The sequence below is a fragment of the Xyrauchen texanus genome, chromosome 42, assembly GCF_025860055.1.
Source record: "Xyrauchen texanus isolate HMW12.3.18 chromosome 42, RBS_HiC_50CHRs, whole genome shotgun sequence".
In the NCBI taxonomy this organism is placed as follows: domain Eukaryota; kingdom Metazoa; phylum Chordata; class Actinopteri; order Cypriniformes; family Catostomidae; genus Xyrauchen; species Xyrauchen texanus.
Genome location: NC_068317.1, coordinates 5,350,144 through 5,373,224, shown reverse-complemented (window position 1 = coordinate 5,373,224; position 23,081 = coordinate 5,350,144). Strand labels below are relative to the sequence as shown.

At 39.7% G+C, this 23,081-nt stretch overlaps 1 pseudogene; it reads right to left on the bottom strand.

Annotated features, from left to right (window-relative positions):
* LOC127634801 (uncharacterized) overlaps positions 1-22,116 on the bottom strand; it is a 54,780-nt pseudogene extending 32,664 nt beyond the window's left edge.
* Positions 22,117-23,081: the final 965 nt, after the last annotated feature.

The window sequence follows — 23,081 nt, the reverse complement described above, 5'->3', positions numbered from 1 at the left end:
TTTGTTCTTTCTCTCCCTCATGTGTCTCAGGCGCTTCCGGCATGTGTGATCAGTGTTTCCATGGGAAGCCAGTCACCTTCGTCTACGGCAATCATTCGGACCAGTTGTCTATTTACCTGATCCAATCTCCAACAGCGCCGGTAGTTTTGGGGCATCCTTATTTGGTAAAGCACAACCCACACATAGACTGGTCAACCAGTACTGTTCTTGCTTAGATTTCATACTGTTTGTTGCACTTAACTCTTATGTCTACCCTGTCCAGTCTTGTGTTTCGTTGCAGGATGAATTGGTAGATTTATCCTGAGCACTGTTGGCATATCATCACTTGAATCTAGTGTTCTGCTGGTCCCGCACCGTGACTCTTCCTCTTCATCGCCCATACGACTTTTCTATTGATTTGCTCCCAGGCACTTGTCCTCCTCGGGGATGACGGTTTTCATTCTCAGCTCCTGAAAGGGATGCCATGAACGGGTATTTCATTCTCATATGACCTTCGTCTTCTCTGGCAGGTGTGAGGTTCTTCTTCGTGGAGAAGTACAGCTCACTTAGACCTTGCATAGTTTATCAAGGGCTGAATAACATCACTGTGAAGAATTATTATCCTTTGCCATTGATGTCTTTAGCTTTCGATCTCTTGCAGGGAGTGTGCTTCTTTACGAAGTTGGACTTATGCAATGCTTATCACCTTGTCAGGATCAGAGAGGGGATGCGTGGAAGATGGCTTTTAACACCCATAGGGGGAATTTCAAATATTTGGTTATGCCTTTTGAATTAGTCAACACCCCAGTCCAGGGGCACGTGAATGACGTGCTTTGCGATATGGTAGATGGTTTCTGTCTAGTTTATATTCTGATCTTCTCCCAGAATATCCAGGACCATGTTCAGTATGTCAGGCAGGTGCTGCACAGTCGGTTCTATTCCTGGGGTTCATCGTTTTGTCCAAGGGAGTGCAAATAGATCCTGCCAAGGTCAGAGCCATCTCCGATTGGAAAACACCAGATTCCTGCAAGGCCTTGCAGAGGTTTCTGGGGTTCCCTAATTTCTATCGTAGTTTATACATAATTACATCCTACTCAGCACGCCTCACCTCCACCTGCACCGACTATTGTTAGTCCCCATGGGCCGAGGCCACGTTTTCTAAATTAATGAATCAGTTTTCTACTATGCCCATTCTAATTACTCCCAACCCTTTATGACAGTTTGTGGTGGAGGTGGTTGCGTCGGAGGTTGGTATTGGAGATGTCTTGTCGCAACGCTCTTCCTCAGATGGAAAGATGCATCCATGTGCTTTTTTTTTGCACGCTTAACACCAGCTGAATGGAACTACGACATTTATATCAGAGAATTGCGGGCTGTCTGGGTGAGTGGCATCATTAGTTAAAGGGTTTGGGGGTACCTTTCGTGGTCTGGACTGATCATAAGAACCTAGAACACATTTGTTACGCTAAACGCCTTAACATTAGACAGGCTCACTGCGCACTAATTTCACCAAGTTTAATTTCGTTCTTTTGAAAATGGGCAAGCGGAGTGTGCTAATCAAGAACTTGACAGACCCTACGCTGTATGGCCGCCAGTAATCCATCTTCTTGGAGCGATCATTTAGTCCTGGTCAAGTATGCCCACAACTCCTTGCAGTCATCGTCTACAGCGTTATCACCCTTCCAGTGTAGCCTTCCAGTGTAGCCTGTTTCCAGCCCCCTCTGTTCTCCACCGAAGGGCCTGATGTTCAGGTCCATCCGCTCATGCCTTTATTCAGAAGTGCTGGTGCCCCTGGAAAGCTTCCAAAGAAGCCCTCATATGGACTGGAGCTTGTGTTAATTGGTCGGTGGACCGGCACCAGTCTAAGCCCCCAGCATACGTGTGGTCAGAAGGTCTGGTTGTCCTACAAGGACATTCCGCTCCGAACCCCCTCATGTAAGCTGGGTCCCAAGTTTATCAGGCCATTTCCTATCGCAAATGTGATTAGTCCAGTAGCGGCTAGTCTCAAATTACATTCTTACCTCAAACGCATTCACTCTGTTTTCCATGTTTCTAAGATCAAACTGGTTTTACATTCTAATTTTCATCCAACTAAACCTGTCCCGCTTCCCCCGTCCCCCGCATCTAGTTGAGGGCTCTCCGGTGTATACGGTCAAGAGGTTGATTGATGTCAGGTGGAGGGACAGAGGGTTCAAGTACCTGGTTGACTGGGAGGGTTATGGATCTGAGGAGAGATGTTGGGTCCCGGCTCAGGACATCCTGGATCGCGCCCTCATTGAGCAGTTCCATCTCTGGAAAGGTACTGTCACGGTCCCAGTAAGTTTGTCGGTTTGTTCTGCTTGTTTTGTTCTTTCTCTCCATCGTGTCTAAGGTGCTGCTGGCATGCTGGCCACTAATTAGCATGCTGGCAGCACCTGTTTCTCCACTGATTGACTGCCTACTTAACCCCTACATTGTGGCATGATCTTTGCTAGATTGTTGTGTGTTCAAATAACTCACCTCGCTCTCTCTGCCATAGTTGGTCCTGTCTCATTTATCTATATTGGTTGTCTGTCTCTGCCCGTGTATCTGGACTGTAGTTACCTTCCAGTTTGCTGTGCGCTTGTTCTCTCTGCACACACGACTCTTCAATGGAGGCTCTCTACACAGCCACAATGCACACACACCTACAAACACACTCATCGCCTTCGTACAGCAGTCGGTGCTGGGTTCTGCACGCTCTGCCAGCCCTGCTGGAGTGATAATTTATTGTTAATAAATTCTGTGAATTGTTCCTCTGCTCTTGGGTCTTTACTATACATATATATATATATATATATATATATATATATATATATATATATATATATATACAGTATATATACACACACACACACACTGGCCAAAAGTTTTGATTAAAGTACAGATTTTGATCTGATGGAAATAAATTGGTACTTGTATTCACCAAAGTGGCATTCAACTGATCACAATGTATAGACAGGACAATAATAACATGAAAAATTACTATTACAATTTGAAAAAACAAACAATTATGTTCAGAAGTTATTAAACTACTTCAAAGAGTTATCATCAAAAAATACTCCACATGCAGCAATGACAGCTTTGCAGATCCTTTGCATTCTAGCAGTCAGGTTGTACAGATCACCCCACACTTCCTGTAGCACTTGCCATAGATGTGACTGTCTTGTCGGGCACCTCTCACACACCTTACAGTCTAGCTGATCCCACAAATGCTCAATGGGATTAAGAGCCATAACACTCTTTTCCAATTATCTGTTGTCCAATGTCTTTGATTGTTTTCTCACTCTAATCTTTCCTTTTTTTGTTTTTCTGTTAAAAAAGTTTTTTTTTTTTCTTTACAATTCTTCCCATAAGGCCTGCACCCCTGAGTCTTCAATGTACTCTTGTACATGAAACTGGTGTTTCTAGCCTAGCCACCCTTCACCATGACCACCAGCATTAGCGTAAAGCTATCTACAAAACAAACACAAGTAAACAAATCAAAAGGGATGTATTCCAAAAAACAAATAGTCACACCGTAGTATGAATGGCAGCAGAACAAACAGTGCAGTCTAACAATGTTGTCTAGGGAGCATTTGCCCCGCAGTCCACAGTGACGAACTGCTCCCGAGCAGATTAATGCACTAAAAATAAACAAAATGAATGAATGAAAAATACTCAACCTCATCATGCTCAAGTGGTTAAATATACATACCCGGTAGTAGAGCGCTAGACCCACAGATTATTTGGTTACTCACAGCTTCGTTCATAATAAGCAAACCGCCAATGTACAGGTGTTCCATCTGAACGTACACATCAACTGCAATACGGTAGAAGCATAGGTTACCGGGGGTCACACCAGAACAAACATTAGTCCGTTGAAATAGACATACCTGAGGTAAAAGACAGCCTGCACCCCAAAAACAAAGTCACACCAATCCTGGCCAGAACCTGGCTACAACAAATACACCACCACTTTAATAGTGTGTGTACACTAGCAGCAACATTAGCCAAACAGCTAGGTACATACCTCCCACAGAGCTGCGCGCGCACATGCAAAAAACGAATCTGACGATGATGTATACCCAGGTGGCCCGAACTCCGCCTTAAATAGGTCAGGGACAGCAGCCCATAGGCTGTCACACACATCAGTCATGTAACAACTACAAATACTAGGGTGGGTTCTAACCCGCCTTGCCACACAGGGCTCCCTGTCCTTCTATTCTAATTTTTTCTATTTGCAAAGGTAATGTTTGGGTGTCTAACATTTATATGTCCTATAGACACACTAAATATGAAGAACTGTTTACTCACAGTTAACAAATTAACTGTACATGTATTGTCCTGGTAAATAATGGAAATTACATAATTTTATGTATACAGCTTAGTATTACAACATTTAACAGTAAAGTTTTTTCATGTTTTTCAGTAAAGTACATGTTTTTTCTTTAAAATAAAATCATTTTACACTTTGAGTTATATCAACAGGTTTTTACTGTAGTATTTTTACATTAATTTCCAATGAAACAATAGTTTTCACAGTTTAATGAAAAAGTCATAAAGAGGGGTTTTTAAGGTTAGAGGTCAGGTGGAGGTGTCAGGATTTTGCTGTTCGCTGACTCTGTCTCCCTCTCTTGCTTTCTTTTTTTTTAATAAACAATTCATTAAACATGTCTCCTCAAACCTTCTGACAGCTAATTCCTCTGCCTCTTCCTTCCTTTTTGTGATCAGAAGAACCCTGGTGATCTTAGCATGGCTCCAAGCACTATGGGGGAATTTCTCTCAGAACCAGCCCCTTCAGCTCAATTCCTCCCCGCATTTCCGAGAGCTTTTCATTCGTATCCCCTGGAAACTGCTCTGCATTCTTTAAACTCCCCTTCAAAAAAAAAAAAAAGGAAAAAAGGGTAGCAAGAGACAGTAGGGGGAGAGCCCTTACACGTTTTGTTATGCCCTTTGATCATCGGTTTATCTTTAAAACAGATGGATAACCACTGTGCTGTTTATGTCAATGCATGCTCATTTGAAAGAGCAATCCACTGTCATAAGATTCCTTTCTTGAAACCAATGAATTGCAAATCATAGGAAATAAAAAGTCAAATGCTTGTATAGGTTAACAAAGCACTTGCCTTCCAGAGAGGCCAAGGGCGGGTGTCTAAATCTTCTTTTCATAATACCCATGTCTGAAACCTGCTTCTTAACATAATGTTTCGGTAACGTTATTCGCACATCACAAGAATACAGTGCAGATAATCTACTAATCTGATTATTGTTCAGTTATGAAGGCTCACTGGTCCATAAATCCACAATGATTTACCATTCACATGTACAGTTGTCAAAAATTATCTAATTTTGATAGTGGCAGGCAATCAATGGCAGTGGAAAGTGGATTGGGTCTTGCATATGAGATGGGCGTGTAATTTTACCTTAATAAAACTGTGACCTGGCAGTAAGATGGTGGGGGTGGGGCTGTTATGGAAAGCATATAATCTTTGGTTCCATACTTATTTACGTAAGAAGACCTGAATACTTTGCTTGAAATTGCCATCAAATGATTGTCAGGGGCCATCAAAGTGAAGTAGAGTGAACTTGTTTGATGTTGTGTGAAGTGGTCATTACATCTTTACAGCTTTTATGAGCCCGTGATTTTGCAAGACCCATGGTCTAATGGAAGGAGTTTAGCTGCTAATTGTTCATCAAAGCGTTCTACCATTAAATGACGGTTTCAGAAAATGACCACCTTAATCATGGTCCAGAATTAACATTTATCAAGCGTCAAATGCACGTACAAATTGGCTTCGGTGAGTAAATAAATTAAGTTACTCGCCAACAAGGGTAAATACAGTATCAGCCATAGCCATGTAGAAATAATTTTCAACATTATAGTATTATTTTTTATAAAATGACATGCTTTTATACAGCACCTACAGCACAATCTAAAATACAATATTTAAGTTAATTTTGTCAAATAAAGTGCTGCATAACAGAACATCACAGATGTGAGATATTGCTTAAATATTACTATGAGTTACTATTGATTTATAATTATCCTTATTTTTAGAATTACAGTGAATATTACATAACTATACATTAGTGATTATATTTTTGTCATGCTTTTTTTATTTATTGAGCTTTTATTTGTTAGAGCTTTTATTTGTAATTGTTTCTGTGTAGTTATGACCAAGGAGCTCTGAAGTTTTGATGGTAGCATCCCACTATGGAAAAGCTGGTTGCTATGTGACTCAGACTGATTGTTAAATCCCAAAAGTTTCTATTTAATTAACTAAATATGTAGTCCGTATGTGCCTCATGCAAAAAAGTGAATTAATTCATTAACCCTTACCAGCTGGAGCATTAAAATTTGGGAACAACTGTTCCCATGGTTCCTGTCTCAATATATTCACCGTCCATTCACCGATATATATTATATTTCTGAAAAATGCCAGATACTCTTGACAATATAGCTAACAGCACATATGATTGGTTAAGGGGTTACTGGGTGTGAATAATAAATGTATCGTCATTTGCGTCATCCTCCAGTTGCCTGGGCGGAATAAGAGATTATGCCCAGTGAGGTTTCCTCCAGTGTTGGATTTACTGCTTCAAATTTGAAAACTGAGGTGCTCTTTCGACATAAGACAAGTTAATTAAAATGTGTTGTCAGTATTGTCTATTGAAAGTCAAAACCTTTTTAGTTACGAAGCATTTAGGAGTAATGCTAGTTATTTCTGTAATAAATGACATGACCATCGGACATCGGACATGACGCGTTCAACACTCAATTCAACTCAACTCAATTTTAATTATAGAGCACTTTCAAAAACCACACTAGGTACCAAAGTGCTGTACATGGAGTTACAAAAAATAAATAAAATCACATAAATACAGCTTAAGAATGCAAAAAAGCATTTAAAACCAATAAAACAAGAATAAGATAAAATTGACCTAGTACAATTTATAATGCAATTAATTAAAAGCTAGGGAAAATAAATATGTTTTTAAGGCCCCCTGGAAAGAGAATAGAGACAGAGATGATTTTATGACCAATGGAAGCTCATTCCAAAGTTGAGGGGCTGACACCGCAAAAGCTCTATCACCTTTAGTTTTTAGGCGAGATTGAGGAACTGACAGACACAGCTGATCACCAGAGCGGAGAGACCTTGAAGGTTGATTCAAACTTATTAAAGCAGAGATGTACTCAGGTGGAAGACCATGAAGAGCCTTAAATACATACATCAACACTTTGTACTGGATTCTGTATTGGATCGGTAACCAATGTAGTGAAATCAAAACTGGGGTGATATGGTCTCTTTTCCTGGTTCCAGTTAAAAGCCTAGCAGCTGAATTCTGGACCAGCTGTAGGCGAGAGAGAGAGGCCTGACTCACACCCTGATACAAAGCATTACAATATTCCAATCGAGAAGACACAAAAGCATGCACAACCTTCTCCAAATCATCAAAAGATAGGATGGACTTCAACTTTGCTATAGTTCTAAGATGGAAAAAACTATTTTTAACAACAGCATTTATTTGTCGATCAAACTTGAGCTCAGAGTCAAATATAACACCCAGGTTTTTTACATAGGGAAGTTTTTTTCCCTGGAAGCAGTGACAAATTTCTTTCTAAATTTACCTCACATCCCCTTTGACCAAAAACAATAAACTCTGACTTATCCTCATTTAATTGAAGAAAGTTGTTTGCCAGCCAACACTCCACATCGGCCATGCATTTATGCAGAGACTCAAAAGAAGGGTGCTTCCCATGTTTAATAGGAAAGTACATCAGACAAATTTCTGTGAAACTTGCAAAATAAACATTAGCTAGCAATACTATGTGCATTTTTAGCTAAATATCAATAACTTTTTTTGGCCAATTTTGTCGCTTGTGAAAAAAAAAAAAAATCGCCTGAAGTAATGTGAGGCAGAGAGCAGATGCTGTTCAGACCTGCCTTGAAACTGGCCTGCTAGTTAGTTATCTAGCTTGTTGATTTTCCCATGTAATAAAAGAAACCCGGACATACGGGTATAAAGGGAGGGAATCATGCATCTGTCCATTCAGGTTTTGCACCGAGGAGCCGAGAACGAAGTTCGGCCATAACAGTGGCTCGGTTCAGCGTCGTGGCCAGGAGGACACAACGTCTCATTCCCTCCATCAGGTAACAGTGATTACAACAGTAACCTAGACATTCCCCGTCTGTCGCTCACTTCGACGTTGTGTTGAAGGAGCAACACTAGGGGTCCCTATTCAATCATGCCATGCGCTGAGCTGTATACGTGGGCTGCTGATGCAGGTGTGGGCAGGCAGTTCTTTTGCAACTCCTATTCTTTCAGGGGAAAAGACCCCACGGAGACCACCACCTGCCCAGGCTAGGAGGAGGTAAAGAGTGGCGGAAAACGAAACATGGGTTTTCATGCCACATGTGGGAATGGTGCGGTGGCAGATCCTACCAGTTGCTACAAACATGGCAGCCGGGGGGCATGGGGACTGCCCAAGGCAGCCGCAGGGTCCGCACGTAGGGGGACTGTACCACGGAAAATACACACATGGGGATTTCGGGGAATTGCTCCACTGAATTCGCGGACCAGAGGGCTAGGGAGGAGTCATCCAGTGAGCCGAGTTAGTGGGATCTCCTGGGATAAGAGCACACATGATCTCCTCAGTGGAGGGGAAAGGAGCCAGGTGCAAGCAGAAAACCTAGTCAGTTGTTCCACGTTACCTTGTCCTACTGGCTCGGACCTGAGAAAACATGGGATGAGACCAACTCAACCCTGAGATTGTAAAATCTCGTAAAGGTATTGGGTGTTGCCCAGCCCACTGCTCTGCATATGTCTGCTAGGGAGGTGCCATTGGCCGGTGCCCACGAGGACGCCACACTTCTTGTTGAGTGTGATCAAATCCGCAAGGGGGTGGGCACGTCCTGGGTATGATAGGCCAATACAATGGCATCAACAACCCAGTGGGAAAGCCTCTGTTTGGAGACAGCGTTCCCTTCCGCTGTCCACCACAGAAGACAAATAGCTGCTCAGAAAATCTAAAGCTCTGCGTGTGGTCCACATAGGTACACAAAGCACGTACCGGACACAGCAACGAAAAGGCTGGGAATAAGCACCACTTTAGGGTGTAAAGTTGCCTGGTAGAGGGAGCTCTGGTTTGGTTGATCATGTCTACGACAGCATGTGGTATGCCACTTAGGTCTTCCACATCCTGTCCAGGGGCCAGACGTGGAGGTTCCAGAGGTCTGTGCACGGATGCCAGAGGGTGTCCTGTCCCTGAGAAAGAAAGTCCTTTCTCATGGGAATTTGCCAGGGAGGGACTGTCGCAAAGAGGGTGAGATCCGAGAAGCAAGTCTGTGTGGGCCAGTAGGTGGCCACCAGAGTGACTTGTTCCTAATACTCCCTGACCTTGCACTGCAACTGTGCAAGTCAGCTCACTGGGGGAAATGCGTACTTATACAGCCCCCGGGGCCAGCTGTGTCTATATGTGCTTTGCCGAACCGCTCCCAAATCAGCTGAACCGCCTGGGGGTGGAGCCTCCACTCTATGTGCAGAGAGGGAGAAAGCTGCTGGTAATGCAACATAGATCCAACAGCAATGCTCTGATAGAGGTGAGTGGAACAGAAGTGAGACTCAGCTTGCTGCTGCACAACCATTCGACTCCGAAGAAAAAATCTGACTGATGCCTGCTTCCTTTTATACCCATATGTCCGGGGGCGGGACATGCAAATTCTGACTGCCAATTTCTCATTGGCCTTTTCTCAAGTTCAGAGGTACACGAGGCTCTCAAGAAAGACCCCTTGTGTCACTACATTCGACATAACATCGAGTGAGTGACAGAAGGGTAACTGTCCTTATTCTACATTATGTAAGGAAATTTATGATGGAATTAGTCGTGTTCGACAATCATTATATATGAGATAAATGACAATTATCTAGATTATTTGTCTGAATAAAATTCTCAACCATTAAAAACTTAATACAACTTATCGTTGTATCCGCTCACAATTTCTATTGTAAGGAATTAGCTTTAGTAAGGGAATTATGATTAATTCACTTATTGGAGTAATATTATTCTCATGGCTTATTGAAAATAACATTACACATATTTAGGTACAGCTTTGAAGATAAATCTTTTAAAAACAGGGATGAGATTATTTATCAAAATATACCACAGTCAAATTATCTTTGAATACAACAGACAAACTTCATACTATTCTAAACAAACTATAAACACATAAAACATGAAACTGGTTGGTGAGTAAATTGAGTAAATTATCAAAAGAGTGAAAATGAACTTTATGGAGTCTGTTGAGAATGCCTTAAGAACCATTTATCCTTCATTGAGTCTAAATCGATTTGCAAATCAGATTACCCAAAGTATTCAACTAATACACCAGCACTTTGAGCAAAAGCCTCAAGATGTACTTGTGTGTCTTTGCCTTTCCTTCCTTTCCTTATCTTAACATTCTAAATGTTTGTTTTATTCAGTTTTCCTGCTAATCACTAGAATGGTCATAACTTTTAAACAATAGATTATATTTCTAATCTGTCTGCTATTCCACATTGCTCACAACAATATGTATATTTCATACAATATAAGTTTCCCTCTAGCTTGTAATTAAAATGGTTGAAAATGCAGTTGTCTGATGAAGTATGGTGGCTGGAGAAGATTTAAAAACAAAATTGCTGTGTGAAATCTTATTGATAAAGGATGATTAGCCTTAAATAATCATACATATATTTGATAATTTGAAAGCCCCAGTTCTTCTCTTCAATATGGTATATACGGTGCAGGTGTGTGGTGTTATATGAATATGAATGTAATATGAATATCATTCTGGCACAGAATGGAATTTTTAGAATTTTGGGCTCAGGCTTTATAAATAGTTCACCCAAAAAATACAAAAATAAATTGTTGTGTTGCTCCATTCTTGTATGACAAACTTTCTTCTCTGGATCACAAAAGGTAAAGTTTTGAAGAATACTCTGATCACTCTTTTCCATATAATGAAAGTAATATGGAAAGGGACTGGGAATATCAAGCTCCAAAATGACAAATAAAGCATCATTAAATTAGTCCATATGACTTCTGAGCTATATTTCAAGTCTTCTAAACTTTTGCTTAGTGTGGTCGAAAAGACTTAAACTTAAGTCGTAGTTCTATGAAAATCTTCTATGAAAGTCTTCGCTGTAGCTCTCAAAGGAAATATGGCACCACTGATGTCAATGATGTTTAATCATATTATTAAGGGTCCAAGCACCAAAGGTGCTGGAAACCTTTTGTATTTATACTGATTTCCTTCTTCTTCTTCTTCTACATCTTCTTCTTATAATAATAATAATAATAATTATTATTATTATTATTATTATTACGTATGTGCAAAGTCCAAAATTAACGAAACTTGGTAAACTTTGACATGTATGCATTTTAAGGATGCATGCCAAATTTAGTCCAATTCTGCCAATAAAGGGCACTATAAGGAAAAACATAACTCTGAAACATTTTATCAATGCAGTTAAAGCTTGAAATGCATCTTCTTTGGTGCAAACATCCTTAAAATATGACTGCCAGCAGGCAATACATTTTAAATTGCGAATGGCTGATGGTCTACAGAAAGTTGTATAACATTTTGTCAATTGTTTTTACAAAATGTATACAAAATGGCACTAATAAGGTAATTCATATTTTTGTTAATAGCTCCAGAACAGACAGGGCTTGAATTAAAATAATAATATTTCATGTCATGTGGATTTCCATTTCCACAAGAAAATGTATCTACTACTTTGATTTGTTTAAATCATCGTTCTGAAGATATAAGATAATATGTTTTGGGGTGTGGCCCATAATGTCTATTTGGCCTGTATCATGTGAGTGCAATATTCAAACTCAACAAAACTTCATACACATGGACAACAAAAAGGGTCTGATGTCACATGCCAAATTTAATAAATTTTTTATGCTAGGGGGCACTATAACTATTTAGCTGAGGTCATACAGTTGAAATTAGATTCAACACAATGTTTTCCACAGCATTCACTGGATCTATTCTGACAAATTTCCCTATGCTGTTCATATTCTCTTCATATGTGCTTTGACCCGATGATTGCCGCTTGTGTCTGTATTTAATATATATGATTGCCACTTGTATATAAATAATTGTGGCTCTTGATGGTCTCAAAACAGAAATTATTCAGGAAGAACAGTTTACTGCTTTAGAGATGAGTGAATGTGTTGATGGCCTATATCAGCACAACCAAGTCTATGGCTGCTGCTAAGGTTGAAATGGGCAATGAACTCAAGTATATTGTGACTTTAGTGTGACAGTAGTTTTTAGAGTGTTTTTACCCAATGACTGACAGAGCAGCCCTGTCAAGGACATACTCTAGAATTGATGCTCGGTTGCTATGGCAGAGGTGCAGGCAATTTTAGCATCATCACATCCACCGGGGGCGCGCTCCTTTCAGTAAGTGGCTTTGCTAAAGCTGACGTCTGCCATCGCCATCAATGCCGGTGACTCTTAAGCAGTGATAAGAGGCCTTAAAGATGAAAGTTTTGTGAAAAGGACTGATGGCTGGAAGAAGAATTAAGGGGGGTTATATTCCATCAAATTAGATTTTAAAATGTTGCTTACACACGAACATGCCGGAATATTACCCAATCAGTCAAATCCTTGGAGGCTGACAAGTTTGCACTGAAAGGCTGGCGAGTCTTCCTTCTTCCCTGCCCTTGTTAGGGACCCAAAGAAGCACCCAAGGGAGATCTCGACAGAGATCCATACTGCTATACTCGGAGATGTGATAGGCCCTCCTGACAGACATTCAGCAATTCACATGAGTTATTCAACACACTCGCAGTCACATTTTAACACGGAAGCGCTAACCTCAATTAACAGTGTACAGCGAAAGCTGCATGTTTTGCATTTTGTAACAATGTGTGTTAAACTGAAGGTGATTTTAATAGGATTTGCTGCAGTTGGGAACCAGAGATTAGCAGCTTTAAAGTGATGAGGGCCCTACTGAATCACAAGAGTGTTTAATCTGGACAGCATTAATAGAGGAAAATTACGAAATTGTAAAGGAGTACTTTTGAACATGCTTGTTCAAAAGTACTCTGTTTGTATTAGATTGATTTTTGTATTAATATGTTGATGCTAATACAGTTTTAAGGACATTTTTAAAGTTATATTTGATTAACAAGGCACTATTGACCAGATTTGGATCATTTACAGGCTTCTTACCTTTTTACGTAGGAATTGGCACAGACAAATGTGTGCTGAGAGAGTTGAGAGGAGTCTTAGCTCTTGAGCGGTGTTATTTGCATTTATGTCCACTTCAGGTTGCCCTTTTTGGCTCCTGAGATGTTGAAGTACTCTTTAAATAAGACCCTCTAGAAACAGACGTATGTAGGCGTAAATGGCAGACCAAACTTCCTTGGCCTGGTACACCTGAAAATCAAAGATCATTTAAAGAAATGGCCTGCTGATGTAACCGCCATGTACAGACTTCAGATTTTGATTGATCGAACCAGTCAGTAATCTACTGCCAAATGGAGAGAATTGTTGGCCTTACTGTATGTCGCTGATGGAAAATAATCAAGTCAACAATTGTCATGTATTAGAAAGTTCTTGTTCAAAGCTTTACTTTCATTGATGGAGCCAGCCAAGCAAACAATCGGGAGGCTTGATTAAAAGATGAAAATGTTATTGAATTGTTTTTTTGTTTGTTTTGAAAGCAGAATCCGGATGGGGTCTTTCTACGGCTGTTGAATATATAATTTCTTCTGTAATCAAATTTCCACTTGTCATATAATGATATGTAATCAAGTGTATCCTTTTACATCTTGGATGCTTAGACATACTTATCTAGATGCATTAAACCCTGATTTAAAAATGCATGATATTAATGTTTCTATTATAATGTATCTGTCCTCCTACAAATGATCTAGAGCACCAACTGTTTATTTGTTTTTGGTTACCTATAGATTGTTGAATGGAGCGTTAAATTATTATGATTAGGGAGGGGTTGGATGAGAAAAGAAGGGGGGAAACCAGAATTAATAGCATCAGGATCAGATAAATTAATTTGTAATGAAATGCACTAATTTTGCATGACAGCTGGTGAGACCCATTCAAAGGCCACTGAGATGGATGCAGGCTTTGGGATGGAAGACAAAGAGGACTATCATCCACAGCGTATGTGCCTCACTCTCATGAGAGTGCGGAGTGTGCAAGTGACACTTCAACAAAAAGCTTGGAGCTGCACGTTGGTTGGATCAATTACTGATGACCACAAAGCCAAGGACATGTGCTCAACTTCGAAACACCCTCTTATAGTGCCACAAGTCTTTTTATAAAATGGTGAAGGGAAAGGCCCATTTGGAGACATGTCACGTTGTCGTGTTACTAACAGATGAGGATGTTTTACTAGTAGCAATAGTTAGTCGATTTTGTCATGCTAATTAGATTGTTAGTCACTGATTATAAGTGGTGTGTCACCATTACCTTTGCTCATACTTTCAACCCTAAGTACTGTGTTAAACTTTGGCATATTGTAACTTGAGAATGAATAAGTCAATTATTCATTATCACCCATTAATCGACACTGATAGCTGCCTTTAGAACTATTTGCAAAATCAACATTGATAGTTTTTTTCCCCATGGACATTGGAGGGTTCTGGAGTACAACCTTGGCCCCTGGAGGTGACATATAAAGAATCACTGACACCTTGTGAGGATTTGCCATTTCTAAATCTGTCCTCATTGACAATAATCATGCATATTTTTATACTTCAATGCATATTTTGTTACTTCGATTAAGTAAGTGTATTAAATGGAAGCAAGGGCATGCAAAGAAAAATGTGCTATATGAAAATGTGCCTTGTCAGAACATATGTCATGTCTCCATATAGCGTAAACAAAACCCTTCATATGGTGAATATGTAGACAATTTAGCTTATTTTCACATGTAGAGCATTGAAACGGAGCCAAGTCTTGGTCACCATTATGGACGAAGGCACAATTATTAATATAGGATGTAAATTAAAAAAAGACACTTATGAAGCATATAAATTATTGAACATTTATTTATATAACCTTTATTGGGCATTTGTTGGGGGGTGTATTTAACACTCTGCAGAAACTTTGAAGGAGCAACCGGAGCAATATCTAGCGACCAAAACTTAGGAGTAGACTCTTTTGACTGATAAGCAAACACCAAGTAACCAACCAGAATACCCTAGCAACAATTCAGCAACACACTAAAAACCTCTACGAACACCTCAGCAATCAAATAGAAACACCCTAGCATTGTGAATAACTAAAAAGCTAGTTCACTCATTTAACTGCCACATACAAACCTACACAACTGGTTTCCCCTGAACTCCTTCTACCCTTATTTTCAGCTCCATCAGAACTTATTGATGTTGACAGTGAGCTATTTTCAGTATCAAGCCTCCTTGTGTACTTTCTCAGTCGACCATGTTGGCTTCATATCTCCCCTTTAGGACACATTTGTTGTGAATACTGTCTCTCTCGCAATGTAGTCTGAGAAACACCAAAGGTTGGTTTTCTGATTGAATCACCACTATCTCTGCCTTGATTTGCCTCATCTTATTCTGTCTAATTCCTTCCTGTGTCCTCTCCGCTTACCAAAAAGCATCTATGCTCCAGCATTTAGCCGCCTTGACGAGGTGGCCCTTCCTGGCCCATGCCCAGAAGAAAGGCCCTTCTCCTCAGTTCAGCATCAAACCGTAACCTTTCTCAACTTTAATTACCTTAAGTAAGTTTTGAGTGGGCCGCTGTGCTGTCTGCTCAGCTCATCCTTACGCAGGCGCTGATGTGAAGTCCACATGTGTGCAGAATCTCCCGCTGTCTGCTGCCACACGCTGCACGCTATGAAGCTCCGATGACCCGGATGCTCACTCTCTTCCTGTCATACACACACACGCAAACACACACGCATGAGAATGCGCATTCAATTCTCACATTCTTAGAACCTCACCTATCTTCCCTAAGATAACTTTTGTCTCTACATTCATTAATTAAACTTTTTTCAACTTAAAGATGTTATAAAATGTCTCTAAACACAGCTTTAAAAATGAATCATGCATTACTGATATGGAAAATAACCAGCCAAGACCATAGGAAAGCAGCCAGCTTGCCCAGACCATAGGAAAGCACACAAACCAGTCAGCTAAAGGGTCCAAACCATTAGTCAAGGGCTAGAGAGCCTACACATGCGTATTCATTATGCTCCCATTCAAGAAGCGTGTCCCCCATGCTACACCATACCTTCTCCCTCACACCCTGGGCATGCAAATCAGTCATTGGTGATTTCTGCCCATATTTATTTGTTTAGTTCTACATGACGCCCCGTCACTGGGGTTAGATGTGGGTTGATTCTGATGACATCATCAAATAGATACCACAAAGTATCCTCATTGTTTGGCCAGAATAACCTCAAAAGTGGTCCTATACATTTTTGATACAATAAATAGCAGTTTACAAGAGCTAACTTGAGTTTTAGAAGACATATGTTAACATTTGTATTTGTGAACATTAGAGCAAAACAGGCTTGTATTTTGAGTTATAGTGGGGTGAGAACAAAAAGAGCACATTGCCCATCTAGAAGTCCTACAGTTCTAAAAAAAAAAAGTAAAGTTGATTGATGGAAAGGAGGAGGCGACAATATAAATAATAGTTTAATGAAGAAATAAAACAAAAGACACATAAACACATGACGGTCAGCTGCCCTTAAACGGTCTCTCTCTGTCGCACCACCATCCGCAGTTGGCCTTCATTCCTCACAGAGGCTTAATTAGCCTGATAAGGGACCGGGTGTGCAGAATCAACACCCGGCCCCACCCTTCGCCCTGTCACACACTTTTAATTCAAATGTGTAAACAAACCATTCATAAATGATGATGTGTACCTTTATGACACAACACCTTGGATGAAACAGTTCGGTTACATACTATCATGTTGACAATCCTAACAAAGTACCACACTTTTCTCAATCTACTGTACCTATGCCTTACTGTACATTTTATATAATTATAGACTCGTGGGACTACGCACTCACCATGCACTAATGCCACCTGGATGTCTGTGGTTCAGAGTCTGGTTCAGGACTTTGTGGTGGTATCATCTCTACAAATCTCTGACTTCTTGCTCTGCACCTCTGCTGCGCCTCTCTCCAAAACCTGTGCTTGTACCTTTGCTCTCTTTACAGTAAAATGGCCGGGAATCCATAAAAATGTTAAATAATGCAAAATGCTTAAATGTGATAGGAACATTTGACTCTGTTACTCATCATCATCTATGTTATTGTTAAATTGTTTAGGCCTTTAACTGAATTTACATTTTCCACCATTTTGCGCAATAACTTCATTTGCTAAGCTCAAACCACATGCCACATGGTGTTATGATTTGTGTCAAGCAGGAGAAGGCAGACGGGTGTTTAGGATCCAAACGCAGTTTTATTCGAGACTGCACAAAGTAAACAAACTCAGGAACAAAAGAAAGGGTCCACGATGGGAAAAAGAAACTAAAACTTGAGATGACATACAAGGGTGAACAGGGAGCGAACTAGAGGTCGACCAATATTGTTTTTTTCAGGCCGATGCCGATCTTTTGAAATCCGGGTCAGCCGATGGCCGATTAATGCAGCCGATTTATTTTGGCCGATATTTGGCCGATATGTGCTTGTTTTTAACCTCTTATTTGAACCTTTTATTTGAAAGATAAAATGTAACACAAATAATTACTTAAGATAGACAAAATTTCTCAACAAATACATTTATTGAACACTTGACCAATCTGCACTTGTACACTTAAAATGAAAAATATATAATGTAAAAACATATTGTATAAATAATGTATAACAAATATATTAAATAAACAAAGCAGGTGTTACGAACTGCTCCGAGACACGAAGGTTGAGATTCAAATGCAGCTTTAATTAAGGGGCAATCCAGACACGTAATCCAATATTCAGAGCATCCAAGAGAAGCACAGGCATAACTAGGGATGGGTATCGTTAAGGTTTTAATGGTATTACTGTCTTACCGATACTGCTTATCGATCCGGTACTTTAACGGTATTCTTAACGGTTCTTTTTGTATATATATATATATATATATATATATATATATTACACAAATATAAACGTTATATAGGCACAGTGATTTAATTTCAGGAAGGCCTACTAACATTACTGTTCAGGTGTGGTCTAAAAAGAAATCTAATAATCTAGTAATCAATTGTAAAATAACACTGCATAGTTTATCATAGATAGATTAATGCTTATTAATGCAGAAGTTATTCATTCAAGAGCTGTAAGTGATTTTCTCTTTGCCTTTTGTTGTTTGATTCGCAGTAATGGCTCAATCGTCAGCATGTTCATTAGACAGCTTCCCCTTTAAGACCGAGTTCAGATCTAATAGGCTCCTGATGCAGCATATTTTCTCCCCAACTATTTCCATAACTACGTCCATTTAAGACATAAACTGTGTTTAAGTGAATCTCCAAGCCGGTCGTTTAAGTGAAGCCGGTCGTTTTGACATTTTTGTGTATATTTGATCGTTTAGACGTGCACATGAAACCCAAAGTAGCCTATAGTTTGCTTGTCTCGTTGCGGTGTGTTTCGGAGCTCGCGCCGCCTTGGGAACGGTATCTCTTGCGCTCTTTTTATTATTAAACGCGTCCCGCAATTTAGCAACAGTAGCTAGACTGCATTTTACAACAATCACCGATTGTGCTGATTCTGACGTTAAGTTTGAGTTTTAGGGAGAAATGTCAGTGCACCGCTGTGAAGTTGCATCACAGTCAAATGGTTTCATAGAAATATACATAGAAATGGCTGGCGAGATAAAATAACTTTCTCTTTATAGCAATAATAAATGTATTTTCTTAATTTCTCCAGTACCGACAGCAGAACCGATAACGTCCGAGCTTACCAAAGCCAGTCCTTCACTAGCCTATAGCGCGTTAGGATCTTTTGTATTACTTATTTCTCTGCATTGAGTGACAACCCTCTCAAATATAAGACACACAAACAGAACAAATAAAAGTCTCAGATTCACTGTCTGTAATTGCTAAATTCTTGCTTATTTATTGTGACATGATAGCAACCCTTCTGCTGTGATAATGCAACTTCGCTATCAATATCCAAAGTAGCCGAACGTCATGTCGCGTTTTTTCTCGAAGTTGGCAGTAACATATCAAAAGTTTTTAATTAAATATAAAGAAGTTATACAAATTTAATCCTTACCATTTTCTCCAAGGAACTTGCTCCTTCCTTAGGCACTGGATGAGGTCTGCTCACTCTGCTGGTAAATGACTCTAGGGGCAGCGTGCGTCGAACACATGTTCCACAACAACACTAGGCTGCCCACAGATGCGCCTGCCTAATAATCGGCTTGATATACTTGGATATTGGCCGATGCCGATTATATTAAAAAATGCAAAAAAATCGGCCGATTGATCGGCCGGCCGATTGATCGGTCGACCTCTAGAGCGAACATCCACGAAGGGGGGGTAACCTCGAACGAACAAACAACAGGAAAATATAAACAGCAGGGTTATCCTGAACGAACCAGGGTTATCCTCGAACGGACCAGCGCACTGCAGGGAACAAGAGCGACGAACACATAAGAGCTTTAGTAACGTAAGAACGAACATGCAACGTCAACGGACGACAAAGGGAAGGGGAGAAAGCGGGGTTTAAATAAACAGACAAGGTAATGACAAAATAACAGGCAGGTGCGGACAATAACACAGTGATCACAGCTGGGAGTGTGATCCGGGGATTGTGGGAAGTGCAGTTTCACACACGGACAGTGAGACTCAGGGCGGACAACAGGGAAAACGTGACATGGAACGGGATCGGTGACGGGTGAAATGGAAAACACGGAGCAGACAACAAGGAAACGTGACAAACGTGACTAGTGAGACAGAGAACAGAGGGCAGACAACAAGGGATCGTAACACATGGTATGTCTAAAAACATAATTTTATGGATTATCATATTATCGTTGAATGAAAGATTCACTGCAATGTCACAAAAATATATTTGACAAATGATTAATCTTCTATTGGTGTATCCTCAACATTTTGTCCAAATAATGAGATGCATGACATACTGTACCTCACTGCCTTCCAGAATGTCCCGCCAGAGAAAGTGACATCACTGGGTGCAGGTCACATGCTTTTTATATGAATGTTTTGGAGATTTGTATGCGTTTTAACAGAGGTAAGGGAGTTGACCAGAACATAGGGACAGACACAAAATATATATTTTTATTACTAAAATTACATATAATAAAGAAAATAGATATTCTATGCAATTGATTTGTATAACTATTAATAGAGTAAGCACAAAAAAAAAGAAAACAGAAAATTAGACTTAATTATTTCATGTTAATTGAAGTTGAAAGTATGAATCTGGAGCTGATAGTCAATAATGGGTGGGGTGGGAGTCATTTAGTTAATACTTTATAAAATCTCTAAAATATACATAAAGCATTATTATTAGTGAAAGTTTATTCAATAATTTTTGTATATATTTTTCTTGGGGTAATAGTGTAATGTAAAATAATGTAACCCCAATTCTAGAACTACCCAAATACAGTGTTTACACTATCGGTCAAAATTTTGAAATACTTGACTGAAATGTTTCCCATGATCTTAAAAATATTTTGATCTGAAGTCATATGCTTAAATGTTTGATATTAGATTTGTAGACAAAAACGTAATTGTGCCACCATATTAATTTACTTCATTATAAAACTTAAAAAATAAAAATAAAAGAAAATAATAAAGAATGAGTAAGTGTTTCAAACCTTTTGACCAGCATTGTATATATTAGGGTTGCGTGGTATACCGGTACTAACAAAATATTGCGATACCAAAACATTTAAAACGGTACAACATCAGCTTGTTGTTAATTTTGGTACCATATTAAAATATGCTGCCATTAGCAAAATGTTATGTAATGTGAGAGTTTTGAGATTAAATCAAAGACTATTTGAAAATAATACAAAAAAGTCTCGATATAGCAGAGTGTGATCATTGAACAGCAGAAGGATGTCATTTAGTTAAATAATACACAGTCACATGTGCTGCACACCACAGAATGAATGAGAGGCTCTGCTCTACTCTGTCATCTCCTTCACACACACAGGCATGCAGGCGTGTGTAAACACACACACAACACACATTACTACTGCTTGATTTTCATGCAGTGTGTCTAATAGTATCCATATGCAGAACCACAGAGCAGAGTGTTTAGTGTATAAACGGCTGTGAACTCTCATATTACCTTTTTCACTGGAGATATCAGCTTCCGAGTCGCAGGAAGTTTGATATAACGAACCCTTTAAAAACAGAAAGAACTTAAAAGTCCCACTGAAATGAGAGCTTTATTTAACTGGATGCGGGAAATTGAAGACATTACAACAGAAAACTATTACTACTGTATAAAAGTGTCATATTCAATGTAGTAGCAATAACACTCATAATAACAATAATATAATATTAAATGGTTGTATTATTAGTATTAATTTCTGTAAGCAATATCACAAAAGCTGAATACCAGTACAGTATATCAGCATGTTGTGAGTCATGTTTTTTTATTTGTTACCTAAGTGTCGAGTTAGTAACAATATCGAGGTACCAATATTGAGGCCGGTATCGTACCTAAGCCAACATTTTGGTATTGGAGCAACCCTTTATATTACGCCATTGGTTGCCGAATATGTCATCACTGGCCTTCCACACATTTTTTTTATTATTATTTAGTTATTATTGTTGTTCCATTTACACATCCAACAGACATTCATCTCTTTTCTGTATTTTAAGTGTCTCGTTGTGTTTTAAAGAGAGTGTATCAGATTTAAAATTGTTAAACTTTCTCAAGTCTCGAGACCACTGCATTCTGTTCCTTTACATTGCATTTTTGAATGCAAGTACGAGTCCTGTGTGAATCAGGAATATATGAGATAAAATACATACAGTAAATTAAATGATGTTAGTGTCATGAACTGCCCTTAGTTTTTCCCTTATGTATGGACTTCATTTCCCAGGATGCACCTTTGTTGATTACCCTCACCTGCCCTCCATCTTCTACAGCTGTTCCCTGATCCATTGTCATCCTTCTGTGTATAAATACTGTCTGGTTTCCTTCCCTCATCCTTGGTAATTGTTAGTTTGTCAACATGTTAATTTGAATATTACAGACTCATTTAACCAGCAAATTGCTGTAATGTTTGATTTTCCCTTTTCATCTTTATGTCTTCATATTCTGAGTTACATTAATAAAATTAATCTGTGTTTAGACCACATTTTCCCATCTCATCCCTCCCATCAGTGTTACAGAAGAACCGACCCCAAAAAATATGGATCCAGCAGTACAATTGGAGCAACTCAACCAAGTGTCTTCATCAGTGGAGTACTACTGCATAGTCAAGCAGGCTGGGAAGAGAGAATCCTCAGGACCATCTACTGGTTAGTGTTGAATGAACAGGTGAGGGAAATGGTCCCATTTGACTGCGAAGGTCTGCCCCTTGGTGAATTCATCACTAACATCATAATGGCTCGTCTTCTGCATTCTACTCCAGCGGTCAACCCACTTGCAGTGTCTTCCATGGCTCCTTGCTCCAGGACTTCCACGGCCAACAAGCCAAACCCCACGCCTGTCATGGCCAACAAGCTAGCCTCATTGTGGCAGCGGGGGCGTGGTCAAGCGCCCGTCCGGGAGAGAAAAGCGGTAAGGGCGCTTACACCTGAGCTAAATTATGTCTAAACACCTGTCTTTAATTTCAGTGAGTACGAGGAGAGCGGCATAAAAAGGCAGCGAGAGGGCCCCAGAAGGGAGAGAGATGACATGCGAACCCAGTGTTTGGCATTGTGTTGTATTGTGTATGTAAATAGTGAGATTGTATGGAACAAAAGGGAATTAAAAAAACCTTACCTTGTGGTGAAGACCTGTTTCCTTTAATTTCCCGGGTTTCGGCACCAGTGTAACACTTCCCAAGGAAGGAGGACAGGAAACAGGTCTTCACCACAAGGTAAGGTTTTTTTAATTCCCTTTTTGTTCCGTACAATCTCACT